Source organism: Schistocerca serialis, chromosome 1, assembly GCF_023864345.2.
Source record: "Schistocerca serialis cubense isolate TAMUIC-IGC-003099 chromosome 1, iqSchSeri2.2, whole genome shotgun sequence".
Lineage (NCBI taxonomy): Eukaryota > Metazoa > Arthropoda > Insecta > Orthoptera > Acrididae > Schistocerca > Schistocerca serialis.
In genome coordinates, this window is record NC_064638.1 from 70,654,610 (window position 1) to 70,668,188 (window position 13,579).

Genomic DNA, 13,579 nt, shown 5'->3' on the forward strand with positions numbered 1-13,579 from the left:
GGTAGAATCTCTTCGCATAGTAACCATATATTCCATTTTCTCCCTCATCAATGTGCACGAATCGTAATGTCTGCACTGTGGCCATTTCGTTGTGCTAAAATTGCGCTTTCAAATGTCGCGTTAATGGAGCAGAGCTGCTGTGCACAAAAGGAACAAGGCCTGGTCAGTTCACCACGGAGGTTCTGTCCATTACAACTGTCCGCAACGCTCATCCGAAATGTTCGCATTTGTATGGATCGGCGTCAATGGCTTAAGCAAGCCTTTAAACTCGTGACCATTGGGACCAGTGGCAACTAAGCCTGAAATGATTCTAAAGGAGTGTTGTAATAGCAATTTTGCCTGTCCTCAGATCTGTTGTTGGCGGACACTAATGCAAAGTGGTATGCCAGAGTGTACTCGTGCCATGCAGCTGTAAAAACTATCGTTCTGGTGCAGTTTCTTCTAATTTTAGATTTGGCATACAGTAAGGGCTCTCCGTGTGTGTTTCTTTTTCCCCAGTTGCTCCAATATGACTCTAGGGTTCACGCATTTATCATATATAACTAATCGGAACATGGAGATGAAGGAGCTTGCACAGGATAGAGTAGCATGGAGAGCTGCATCAAACCAGTGTCTGGACTGAAGACCACAACAACTATATAGCCACTTCGTGAAGATGCAAGAAATCGGCAGGAATTAAAGTTAGAATGTTCATCATCCTGTCAACTCCAGAATCATTAAAGATGGAATATTAAAAAACTGTCTACCACTGAATCGTAACCTACCTAATTTTTATGCATTCAAGTTACTGTGCCTAGAAGTGCAGTGCTTTGTTGCGTCTGAGCCTATTATAAAGGTGTCATAATCGTACAGGTTACACTAAACTAAGCCAAATAATGCATGACTGCACGAACAGAATAGATTAATAGAACCACTGCTATTTAATATGGCCATACCCGATAAATCAGTCAGACATACAGTTTCGTGCGATCGACTTCTAGGTAAATTTGTCACCACTGGGCCAACGTAGTCCAAGGTGTTGCAAGTAATATTTAATACTTTTTAAAAATCTTCTGTTCTCAATTGCAACGTAAGGAGAACCAAACATTCCAATTACCTAAGACATGGGGAAGAGAAAGGTTTTCACTCTGCACAGAAGCGAAGTGTAATTTCCAATGTTAGTTTATAAATATATCTCAAAAAGAATACCAACATCAGATGGGGGAAGAGTTTTAATTTATCACGTTCTGTTATCTTGTATCTATATATACAGCCATTGTTCACGTCAGAACCGTATGCTATTTGTCAAACAATATCTGGAAAACACCTGTTGAATACACATCAAATAGAGCAAAGTAACACCTGTCGCGTCTCTCTCACTTGCGCCTCCATGCACGCACAGCCAGGAATGCAGTAACAGATGCACTGTAACTGGACAGTTTGAGTCGCCTACGGTGAACGTCTTCCGTTGATGATACTTTGTTAGCTGCACACCTGCCATACCACTACACTACACGAGTAAGAGAGATTCGAAGGGAAACTCGAACACGCTTGTGTGTTCTTAAAACTTCACGAGGTGAGTAGGCTGAAAATATCGACAGGTTGCCTTCAATATAACAAGACCCAAAACAATGTTTTTCGGTTAAGCCCATTACTTTCTTCTCGGGCGTGAATTTTTCTACGAACATCCAAAGACACCAACCAGTAAGTGGCTGCACTTAGTGGTTGCACTTGTCGCACGGTATAACAATGACAGCTTTGCTTCGTTACTTTTCTTCTCTGCTTTTCGGAAAATTTTTGCATGTCATTGCTCACTAGATACACTTGTTTACTTTCGTTTCAAGTCATGATATTGTGTCTTCTCTCAGAAACGTAACCTGCGCTAAAGCAGCAGTACATCTTAAGCGCGAGGTTTAGGGAGTCTGATGAAAATCATACAACCACTTACTAATGATGTAATCCTTCCCTGTCTACGGTAGTTGTGGAAAAAGCTTAACAGCAGGTTAAGTCCAAAAGTGTGAATCAGAGAGCAAGAAAACTGCGCTGGCTGTTTTCAAGGGTACCCATCTAATGAGTAGGGGGAAAAAAAATCACTGAAATCCTACTCAGTAGCTGTAGTTTTATGCTGACTTATGTAGGTACATAAAATCTATAAAAATATGACAATCAATGAAAATATGACATTAACTAACGCTATGTCTGCCCCAGAAATAATTGTGGAATTAATGCGCACGAATTGTGAAATTTAAAAAGATAATGGTTGTTGGCACCAGCAATTTTACATACACAATACCCAGTGTTTATTTCCTCTTGTGCGACAATAAGCAGGGACAACAATTTGCAATCTTGAATTTATATCTCTGACTGAAACTGCATGCATCATTACAGTCGATCCAACACAGAAGCGACGTTTTATATACACTATCGGAAGTAAGAAACGGAATGCAGTTCGCTTTTAACAACCGTTCACACAAAATGTTATGGATTGAAACAGAAAATTGGTGAGGAAATTAAAGGAAATACTACGAGGCATATTCTCTCATGTAAATATTCACGACGCTGACATCAAATGGCTGTCTTGTAAGTAGGGCATGGTTGTGACCGTGCGTAGTACGCGCAGCTACCGCAGAGTGGCGCGACCTGCTTCGTCGCGGACAGACGCTTACGTCACGACGCGGACCGTTGCGTCAAAACATCGGGTTACAGCGGGCGCATAGCACGGCAACCCGTTGAGGGCCTGTCCGTGTAGGGGCGCCTGTGTTGCCTTCGCCTGGACGTCAAACAGCTGCGCATTCTGTAAACTGTGATAGGCTTGAGACACAGAGATTTTACCTTATGCGATGTCTTCTCCATTGTTAATAATACCCCATTCTCAAAAGCAATGACTCACGAATTACGACTTTCCAAAACGGCGGAAGGAGAGCATTGCGCAGCACTACAGACCTGTCTTTTTGCATTTATCAGTAAGAAATTTGCGCTCTGAGCCTTCCTTCCCAACGAAATACATAGTATAATCTGTTACTATACGTTGCCGTCTTGAGCTGACTGCAGTCTAACTAAAATGAATTAAACTGTTTCTCATGAGAAACAGTTTAAGAAAATGAATTGTACATAGTGCTGCGCAGGAAATACTGCAGAATTCCAAAAATTGCCAAGCGCAGATGTGAAATAAAGCTGCTAGCAAGGAGGGAAGAAGCAGAATATATGAAGAAACACCAATAATCATGGAAGATGCTTCATAAATAAAGGCGAAACGCGTCTTGTATAAATGTTCAAATGTGTGTGAAATCTTATGGGACTTAACGCTTACACACTACTTAACCTAAATTATCCTAAGGACACACACACACACACACACACACACACACACACACAGGCGCGCGCGCGAGGGAGGACTCGAACCCGAAGACCGCTCGGCTAATCCCGCGCGCTGGTGTAATTATTTTTAATTTGAATGAAGTCAACTCAAGACAGATAACCTACAGTAACAGGTGTTAACAGCTGCTGCGGAAGATGGCCAAGCAAACAAATACGTGTGTAAATATACTACTTGGAATGAGTATTAAAAAGGGAAAACATTTCTTTTGCTGTCTTCAACAAGAAACAAACACTATCACACAAAAGAGAAATATGTTCCTCTCATAGTACGTGAGACGGTTCCACGGAACTGTAGTAAAAAGAAAATTAACTTAGCTTCTCACCAGCTATGAAGATAAAATTTTAGTTACTACGTCAGATATATTTTCCCCAACACTTCAAGAAACACCAACACTGTAAGGCAAGTTGGAAATGTCACAAAATTGGTGGTCTGCCTGTCAAGCTTTAGCTTTTGTTGCATCAATCAAGTTGAATGTAAACAGATTCTTTTAACAATAAATCTTAACATCGTCTGTGGCTACTGCTGTATCTTATATTCCAAGTACGCTTATCTGCTGTGCGTATCATGTCTTGGTGGATTGTGCTATATTCGCCAATAAAGCCAAACCATTGTAGTATAAGAACATTCTTCTCCTTTATGAGTTTCTGAAGGTCAAGATATTCTTTCTAAAATTTTCACCAGAAACACAGGAGGGGAAACTGGCCTGTTAGTTTGGAATAAAAGGTGGTCCTTGTTGGGCTTTGCCGACGTGATTATTCTTGTTGTTTCCATGTCTGGCTGAATTAGTGCTGGGCTAAGCATGCATTAATTACTGCTGTAATGAATTCCAGTGTGTTTGGGGACAGGTGCTTTAAATACAAAGGGTGCATGCTGTCTGGACCAGGCGTCTTTTCGTTTCCGATGCACTAGATTAAGGTATAAACTGTTTCTACCTCAACTTGTTCGAATGATGTTTCACATGAAGCCCTGAGAATTCTGCTGATCTGTCGTAGGACATGTTACTCATGGCCTTCACTTTCCTGATCTTCAGTCGCTGGTGCTGCGATCTTAAGTTCAAGAGTGTCCGCCATGGCTTCTGCTCTGCCTTGTGGGTTACAAGCAACTGCGTTACGGCCATGCAGTGGTTTGATGATTAGCTGATTTTATGGTTTTTGATTAGTCTCCAAAACTTGTAAGAGTTTGATACCCTTCTACTAAAAAGTTCCCCCAGCTGTTGCTTCAGTGTGTCCACAGTTCTTTCCTGACTTTCCTAGAAAGCTTGTCTGTTACAGCTCTGTCTGCCGGGCCTTTGTAGTTTAGCCATCGGCGCCTATAGTACTTTTTTTCTAGGAGCAACTCCTGTTATGTGTTGCCTTGAAGTTGCGTGGGTGATGATTGAGGTGGCCTTCCTCCCCTCCCCTCCCCCCTTTCAACTATCACCTTACTGACCTTTTCCACATATTTGTTTATGTTTCGTCTTGTGGTTAGTGGTGTGATGGGCGGAAAACGTAACCCTTCCCCATATTTGGTTGGTTGGTTGACTGATTGATTTATTTGGGGGAGGGTACAAAACAGCAATGTCAACGGTCCCATCAGTTTAGGGTTGGATGGGGAAGGAAATCGGAAGATCCTTTCAAAGAAACTATCGCGGCATTTGCCTGAAGAGATTACGGGAAATCACGGAAAACCCAAGTCAAGATGGCCGGACGCGGTTTTGAACCGTCGTTCTCACGAATGCGAGCCACGTGCTAACCACTGCGTCATCTCGCTCGGTTTCCTCGTAGTCGGCTTGTTTGCGTCACCTCGAAGGAGATCTATTTATGTCACTAGGACAGCTCAGGATACGTTATAAAAATGTTTAAATTGCCCGCTATTAAAAATTAAAACAGCTATTGAGGTTTCGAGATTCCAGATATTTGAAAAAAAAAAATCCGAATCGACTATACAATGTCACAGAATTAGACTGCAGGAATGCAGGAGCTGGAATCTGACGTCTGTGACAGTTAACTGGTAGGCGGCACAGGGAAAGTGTAGTGGTCACACTGCATTAGCTTTGGCAACGCCGTGGGTGAGCGCGCGCGCAGTAGCTCCCACCGCGCTCTATCCCTACCACTTGCTTCGACAGCCCCCTCCCAACGCTTGCCCGCAGACGCTACCACGGAGATGACACGACCGTACGTCACCACTGACGTATAGGCCGTGACGTCACACTACGTAACGGCGGCTCGCTCGAGGCGAGCGCGATGCCGCTACGCACTTTAAGGGGACATTAACTGAGGATCCTTACGCTGACCTTCAGGAAAGGCAGTCGACACGCGCTTCTGGTATCAACAGGTAGATATCCAACAAATGTACTGTGATCTTACGATTCCGCACAAAACTCAAGACACGCCGAGTTATCACTTTAATTTCAATGTAGATTGTGAGTCCTACGCACTCAAACTTAACAGATACTAACACAACACTGGCTCTCCCGTTTAACTATTGGGAAACCTACAGTTTAACGTAGACTAAGAATCACGGTGCAGCTTGGGATTTCTCACATAACATTTCATTGTAAAAGCTGGAAAGTTCAACGAGCCACGAACCTATAAATTTGCAAGCTCTTAACACTGACCCATTAAGTAACAATGCCGTACTTATATGCTCTAAAACTAAATGTAAATAAATAGGACACTGCCCCTCAGGTAGGCTACTTCTCAAATGTCACAGCATGCGGCGTACACAAGTTTTCTCTCTCTCTCTCTCTCTCTCTCTCTCTCTCTCTCTCTCTCTCTCACGGGAAACAACAGGGGCTTCCCATTCTCAACAGTAAGAAAAATGTATAATATTCTGAAAAACAGGATCTTGTTTCTGCAAGCTTATCACCGACTCAAGTACAGCAGGAAAAATGACAAAATTGTCAGCAACCTCTGACTTACGTCTTGCGTATCAGGACTAAGAAAATGTAACGTGATGACGGGATGAAACTGGAATCCTTTATACAGTTTAACTTACCTTCAAACGATGAGCGACACGAGGTTTTTTTTATATATTATTAAATCTTTCTCCTTTTTTGCCAACGATGACGAAGACGACGAGGGTACCGTGATATTATGTTCACGATTTACAAATGCATTTCAGCGTATTACGTGAGAAGCAGACAACGCAGCAATATTAGATGTTGCTTTTCTGTAAACTCCTTTTTGGCTGTTCCTTGTCACTCTATAGTTAACAGTATTCAAAACAGTTGACAATGACCGATGTCCCTGTACATAACCTAAAATTTACGTACAGGTTTCATTGTAAAGTTACTGCCACTAATAGCCAATATTGGACCAGAGTTGCAACATAAAGGAACTACGAATTTAGGTTAGGGCTTTTCAACGACTACACTGCCACGAACAAAGTGGGGATCCAATTAGATACACAGTAAAATGTCAAATTATTTTTCATTATAATTTCCGTCCACGTCGATGAAGGCTGAATCCTTTCTCGTGTGGAAACTGAAAATCACTTAAGAATAAAATTACGTAACCTCGTCCTCAACTCTTAGGTTGGCTCAACATTCTTTCGTCCGACATCTGAACTTACACACAACCAGTTGTAGGGGAACTCATAGTTCAACGCCGACTCCGGAGCATCTTGCTCGTGACATTAGGAGTGCTGTGGTATGGACATCGGATCTCCGGAATCTTAGTCTGACACCCACTTAGGATACGATGTCCACTACACATGCCGCGGAAATTACGGCCATTGGATGGGCTATTTCGCCAACTGACCTCTGATAGGTAATGAATTATTGCTCACCAATGTTTGCTAAATTGTTTCTGTTATTATCATTATATTTCCTTGGTAAGAACAGTTTTACCTTCTTGTCAGTAAAGTACAGGATTACTCTCCCACAACACACGAAGATCTAAACAACGAACGAAAGTTTTCAGAATCCCGCAACAGCTTTCAAAATCTTCTAGCGATATGCGATACATCTCGTGAAACACACAAACAGCAAGATGGCGTGAATTTTTGAATTAACAAAGTGAGAAACTTTATGTTTTTCTGTGTTATTAGAGTAATAAAAACAGACCAACTAACGTGAGTACAAGACATATTAAGTTACAACCTAGCCCGCACCAATATTTTACTCTCAACACTATCGAAAATTCCAACAGTAATAACACGAAACATTCGTAAGCGCAGTTTCTCATATTTGTTAATAACAGCCGCTCATGCCTTGCAGATGGTCTGTTATAAGCCAAGAAGTCGCGAAAAGACTCAAAGCTACAAAGGTATTGTAAAACTGTTCTTACACTACAGGTCTGGAACCAAACGGTACACATGCAATAACATTTTTCGTAATGTTGTGTATCGATGTTAACTTTTGCACGTTTACCGATACAGAAACCTACTGATGAAGGTAGTATTTCACTGGAACTACTTTGGGGAAGTAAATAAACAAAAGTGTTTTACTTCAAGACAGGTAGACTTCAGTCCCATACTGAAGCTATGGAGGCAAATGGTAATGATATAAAGACTATGTTACAAACGTTTCCCAACCATTCTGAGACAATTATCCCCTGTATGAGAGCAGATGTGAGCCAACACTCGAATAAAGTTTGTTAGCTAATATTTAGATTGGTATTTTTTTAAAGAAATATTATTTAGTCAACGATAAAAAATATTCACTTTTTTGGAACCATTAATAATGAATCAATGGGGCAGTTGCTACTGGCTGTAAGTCAATTCTTTTAACATTCGGTTGCGCCTAAGCCAACGTCCTAGTTATTCTCAAGTTCTTTGGTTCCTCGCTTCTATTTTCTTTGCAACCATAGTCGACAACCAACTTACACATTTGTAAATTGCGGCAATGGGATTATTATTCATAAGACTTTTACTGATGTTAAATATACAGCCAAAATATTGCCAGTTACATGAAAGCCTATTTTCAAAACGCTCTCTTCGCGGCGACCATGTAAATATACAAACTAAAAGTTTGAATATATTCCTTCATTTACTGAAAAGCGTCTTACAAGCCAAGTGTTTACATGTCTGTTTTCCAAAATCAGGAAGACAGTTGCTAATAGAATTTATATCCTACGACAAGTGCGCATTTATTTTGCCATTGAATACTCATTTTTCATTCTTGCTTCGATGATCATTGTCAGTTCTGGAAACATCCAAATGTTCATAACTCCAATCTCGCATTGGTAAAGCTCCAGTTTGCAACGAAACTGACGACCTTATTTTGTGCTGTCAAAATATTAACCAATTTCCTTGCAAGACGATGTTAATCCTATTTAATTCTCCAACTGCACCCATAGGGCATGTCAGGTTGTAAATAAGCTGTTATAATGAGTCAGTTGGCGAGCGAACAACCAATGAGCGAACCAATGAGCAACAAGCGCAGCGAAGACTAGGTCGAACGATCGGAGACGCCGCAACAAGCAATTGGCCGACTGGCTGCAATGAATTTCTTGTGAGCACCACTAACTGCGCGCGAAGCACAAATAATGTTGCGCGCACATTCGTTTTGCAAGTTGTCTTTCGCTACATTGCGTCACGAGCAAATGTTCGAATTTGAAAATTTTAAACAATTATTGGATACTTAGAAGGTGAAGTTGCCATTAATTCGGAGGTTGGTTTGCTAAATGGTGTTTTATTAGGCATGACCCAATTGGAATTGTATGCCTTTGCCTTCATCCAATCCTTTAACTGCCTTATGCAGTTATGGGGGGACGAGAGTGCAGCTTAACGTCGTCTCCGAATTCCGGTGCAACTTAGCGCTTTTCATATTAACAAACATTGCTAGAGAAGTAACGGGCGAAGAAAGAAGTAATACGTGATAGATGAAATTCCTAGGATTGATCAACGCTCAGTATCTTTTGGATCTGAAGTCTGGCCATCGCGCTACACTATTAATCACTCAGCTAATAAAACACTATACTCTAATGAAACAGCGGTAATGTATGTGATACTTTTGGAATTAATTTAGCTCCACGACAAAACAAAATTCGGATCTATTTCGTTTTTACTTTAACAATTTAATTTTAACCTCCCGGAGAGGGGGCGGGGTGAATTACCCTCATGTTGGGAACTACTGTTTTACATGTTTTCATTTGTTGAAAGTGGCAGAGCTGTGGCAATTCTATTCGCAGTCTCTTTTACCTGCCAAATCTTCAGCTCTCAGAAATGAAATGCCAGCAAAGACGATGCAAACTTTACAATAACACAGGGCGAACTGCTAGGATTTCATGAGCAGGAGAAATTATTTGTTACACGTACTTCACAGAAAACGGATGAGTGCCAGTGATGCAAAGCTGCCGGTGTTTATTGCGTGGTGACCGCATGGGGCGCAGAGGGAAGCCACGGCCGGTGTGAATCAATATGCGTCGGCGTGGAGGAGTGCGGACAGTGGAACAGCCAGCCGATCGTTATCATGTCTGCAGCACGTGTCTACACACGCCAAGCCACGCCGCTCAGTGCACCGTCCGTTTAAAAACCGGCTAATAGACCGCTCAGCGGCCAAAACGCTGCTTCCGCTATAAAAGGCTCCGCCACTACGAGAGACGAATGGCAAAACGCTGCAGCCTAGCGAGTCTGCACAAAACTCACCCCGTAACTGCTAGAGGGGAAAACCACTGGCGTTTAATGACCAACGATTATCCTGACACATCGGATCGCTGGGCAGTACCGGACGGAAACAGCACATGTTGCCGGTTGGTACGTGTACTAAGATTGGTTGGTTTGGGGTATAAAGGGATCAAACTACAGGGTCATCAGTCCCTTTTTCCTGACGCAAGCAAGGCTCAATGTGCAAAAACAACCAAAGTACGTTTGAGAAAGTAAAAGGGGGGAAAAGGAATGGGGAACCACACCTAAAAACACGCGGAAAATATACACCACAAGGAAAAGTAGAAGGTATTAAAGCCATAGAGCAGATGGTCTGAGATGGCTGATCACAATAATAACAGAGGATGAGGCAGCCACGCTGCATCACATTAAAATGTCCACTCCAAAAAGACAATGTGAGATAACACATGTAAGGAAAAGACGACCACCAAGACAAACAAATGCAAAGAAGGTGCAACAGAGTTAAAGTGGAGGGAGGGTGGCGTCATCAGCAGTGCAATCCCTGTGTTGTCAGGGGGCTACCACCAAATGGGTACATGACGGCCCACCACAACGGACTGGATACCGTGCTGTATATTGGGCGCAAAGAAATCCAATATTGTCATGGGGACGAAAGAGGGCAGGAGACAACGGAAGAAGATGACATACCAGGGAAAGTGTCCTCACCCAAATAGGTGAACTGCAGGTGAAGATGCAAAATTCTCTGCTTTCTCAGCAACTTCCTAATATGTCTGTTGTACCAAGGTGAATTCTTTCCCTCCCCTATATTTTTGCTAGGTACATACTTCTCTAGCTCGTGGTGGACAATACCTTTAAATTCCGACCAAAGATGCTCTGGCATAGAAGCCACAACGACATTATGGTCGCTAATACCTTCTTCTACATTAACTTCCTCAAAAACATCAGGTCTGCTTGTCGCCAAGATATCTAATATGTTGCCATCTCGAGTTGTTTTTCTAACCAATTGCCCAAGGTTGTATGTTGAGAGCGCTCCTAGAACAACTTCACAGGAGTCTTTGCTTCTACCCCCTGTGATAAACGTATAATTTCCCATTCAATGGATGCCAGATTAAAGTCTCCACCTATAAGTAATGGATAATTTGGATATTTATTTCCTGTGTACGTAAGACTCCCTGAAACGTTCAGCGACGTTTGTTGCGGATGCTGCTGGTCTATAAAAACACCCTACATGCAGATCACTCAAATCTAGTACGCTATGTACACTTTGTATTAATCACACGTTAACAGGAACATACACGTTGAGAAGGTATTACATGCCTGTCAGTGCCTCAGGTCATTGTTGTGATACACATACCACGGGCAAAAAATACATTAAAAATGTGAAAAATCATTGTAATATCACCGGTGCCAACGGAGGCAGCCGCCTTTCCACCTAGTTTCGCGTTTAATATGATTTTTAGGGTTCCGTACCTCAATCGGTAAAACGGAACCCTTACAGGATCACTGTTATCCGTCCCTCCATCTGCCTGTCTGTCAGTCTGTCTATCCGTCTGTGTCTTTGTCTGGCTGTCAGACTGTTAGACTGTTAGAAGTTCTTCCCATCAGTAAAGCGTGGACGCATCAATTTGAAATTTACGTCTCATACTAAGGCCTACGGTCCTCTGGCGGTGTAAATAAATTGAAAATTCTAAGTCAAAGCAATCAAAAGATACGGCCATTTATCTCTCATATTTTGATACACGCAAACTCACTCATCAAAACTTGTAGGAATCTTCCCGTTGGCCTAGAATCACGAAATTTGACAGGAAACAAGGATTCATAGTACGAGTAAAGGAAAAATCCAAAATTGTTATTTTGTCTTTACATTTCTTTTGTCATTTGTTATCCAATTTCAAATTTACAATTAAATCATTCTCGAATGTTTTGGAACTCCCAGTACCGATGTACTTCCAGTACCAATGTTTTCAATAGGCAATGAGAGCAGAAATTCTCGATTCCCGGGATGGACGAACTGTGTATGTACATAATTAAGTTCGTATGGAGCCCTCAGTGCGCGAGTCCCATTCGTACCTGACCAATTTTTAAATCGTGTACCTATTTTACGCGATACCCGACGAAGGACGAGTCGTCAAAATACAACCCAGAATCGTGCACCACCTGGACATACCGAAATATATTTTCTGCAATAACGAGTTTGATATGGTACTAAGCAAAACTTTTGCCGTTAGCACTATATTCTAAGAGCGGTACTAACGACAGGCCGTTATGAGAAACTACTACTGTCGATTAATCCTTCGCAATTTTCACACCACTTCCGTTTTATGTCGAAGATACGAGGGCAGTTCAATAAGTAATGCAACACTTTTTTTTCTGGAACAGGGGTTGTTTTATTCAGCATTGAAATACACCAGGTTATTCCCCAATCTTTTAGCTACACAACACTATTTTTCAACGTAATCTCCATTCAATGGTACGGCCTTACGCCACCTTGAAATGAGGGCCTGTATGCCTGCACGGTACCATTCCACTGGTCGATGTCGGAGAAAAACGTCGTACTGCATCAATAACTACTTCATCATCCGCGTAGTGCCTCCCACGGATTGCGTCCTTCATTGGGCCAAACATATGGAAATCCGACGGTGCGAGATCGGGGCTGTAGGGTGCAGGAGGAAGAACAGTCCACTGAAATTTTGTGAGCTGCTCTCGGGTGCGAAGACTTGTGTGAGGTCTTGCGTTGTCATGAAGAAGGAGAAGTTCGTTCAGATTTTTGTGCCTACGAACACGCTGAAGTCTTTTCTTCAGTTTCTGAAGAGTAGCACAATACACTTCAGAGTTGATCGTTTGACCATGGGGAAGGACATCGAACAGAATAACCCCTTCAGCGTCCCAGAAGACTGTAACCATGACTTTACCGGCTGAGGGTATGGCTTTAAACTTTTTCTTGGTAGGGGAGTGGGTGTGGCGCCACTCCATTTATTGCCGTTTTGTTTCAGGTTCGAAGTGATGAACCCATGTTTCATCGCCTGTAACAATCTTTGACAAGAAATTGTCACCCTCAGCCAGATGACGAGCAAGCAATTCCGCACAGATGGTTCTCCTTTGCTCTTTATGGTGTTCGGTTAGACAACGAGAGACCCAGTGGGAACAAACCTTTGAATATCCCAACTGGTGAACAATTGTGACAGCACTACCAACAGAGATGTCAAGTTGAGCACTGAGTTGTTTGATGGTGATCCGTCGATCATCTCGAACGAGTGTGTTCGCACGCTCCGCCACTGCAGGAGTCACAGCTGTGCACGGCCGGCCCGCACGCGGGAGATCAGACAGTCTTGCTTGACCTTGCGGCGATGATGACACACGCTTTGCCCAACGACTCACCGTGCTTTTGTCCACTGCCAGATCACCGTAGACATTCTGCAAGCGCCTATGAATATCTGAGATGCCCTGGTTTTCCGCCAAAAGAAACTCGATCACTGCCCGTTGTTTGCAACGCACATCCGTTACAGACGCCATTTTAACAGCTCCGTACAGCGCTGCCACCTGTCGGAAGTCAATGAAACTATACGAGACGAAGCGGGAATGTTTGAAAATATTCTACAAGAAATTTCCGGTTAGTTCAACCAAAATTGGCCGAGAAAAAAATGTGTTGCATTACTTATTGAACTGCCCTCG

The 13,579-nt window shown here is 42.5% G+C and overlaps 1 protein-coding gene across 2 annotated transcripts in view; it reads right to left on the minus strand.

The window, feature by feature from the left end:
- LOC126461704 (mediator of RNA polymerase II transcription subunit 13) overlaps positions 1-13,579 on the minus strand; it is a 215,840-nt gene that overhangs the window by 108,780 nt on the left and 93,481 nt on the right. The window lies entirely within an intron of this gene.